This window comes from Enhydra lutris, unplaced genomic scaffold (genome assembly GCF_002288905.1).
Source record: "Enhydra lutris kenyoni isolate GAN:26980312 unplaced genomic scaffold, ASM228890v2 scaffoldscaffold21, whole genome shotgun sequence".
Lineage (NCBI taxonomy): Eukaryota > Metazoa > Chordata > Mammalia > Carnivora > Mustelidae > Enhydra > Enhydra lutris.
In genome coordinates, this window is record NW_019154105.1 from 42,125,121 (window position 1) to 42,126,196 (window position 1,076).

General features: G+C 46.9%; 1 pseudogene across 1 annotated transcript; it reads left to right on the forward strand.

The window, feature by feature from the left end:
- The first annotated feature begins 226 nt into the window (after positions 1-226).
- On the forward strand, positions 227-809 carry LOC111149038 (annotated as a pseudogene). The gene has a single exon (XR_002640734.1). The product of XR_002640734.1 is annotated as a microsomal glutathione S-transferase 3 pseudogene (transcript).
- Positions 810-1,076: the final 267 nt, after the last annotated feature.

Below are 1,076 nucleotides of genomic sequence, written 5' to 3' on the forward strand. Positions count from 1 at the left end.
AGACTGGGAGGCCGCCATCTTCATTCCTGCCCTCTGGAACTCTACGGAAAGCGCTCAGGGAACAAAAGCTCCCGAAAGCAAACCCGAGCGGATTACTCAGACCGGCCCGGGTAAGGGCGGTGCAACTCCGCCTGGGGCAAAGACACTTGAGAATCACTACAACAGGCCCCTCCCCCAGAAGAGCAACAAGACTGCACCAGCCGAGCGGAGGTGATCCAGAGCCAGCATGGCTGTCCTCTCTAAGGAATATGGTTTTGTGGTTCTCACCGGTGCCGCCATCTTCATAATGGTAGATGATGGCTCATCTAGCCATCAACGTTTCCAAGGCCCGAAAGAAGTACAAAGTGGAGTATCCTACCATGTACAGCACGGACCCTGAGAACGGGCACCTTTTCAACTGCATTCAGCGTGCCCACCAGAACACGTTGGAAGTGTATCCTCCATTCTTATTTTTCCTAGCTGTTGGAGGTGTTTACCACCCACGTATAGCTTCTGGCCTGGGCGTGGCCTGGATTGTTGGACGAGTTCTTTATGCTTATGGTTATTACACAGGAGAGCCCAGCAAGCGGAGTCGTGGGGCCCTGGGCTCCATAGCCCTCATTGGCCTCATGGGCACAACCGTGTGCTCTGCCTTCCAGCACCTCGGTTGGGTTAAGACCGGCTTGGGCGGTGGGTCCACATGCTGCCATTGAAGAACTACAGGGTCTTGAAAAACTCATTCGTTTTGAGTGACTTCACTTTTATTGTCAGTTACTTTTTTTTTTTCTAAATATAATAAAAACTTACCTGGCCTTAGCCTCATACCTTAAAAAAAAAAAAAAAAAAAAAAAGAGCAACAAGAAACCCAGCCAGGACCAAGTTTACCTACCAAGGAGTGCAGTTTCAATACCAAGGAGAGCAGCGGAATTCCAGAGGAGGAGAAAGCAAAGCACGGAACTCATGGCTTTCTCCCCATGATTCTTTAGCCTTGCAGTTAATTTAATTTTTTTTCTTTTTCAATTTTTTTTCTTCTGCTAAATTTTTTTAACTTTTACCCTTTTCTTTTTTAACGTTTTTTTAACTAGTTTATCTAATAT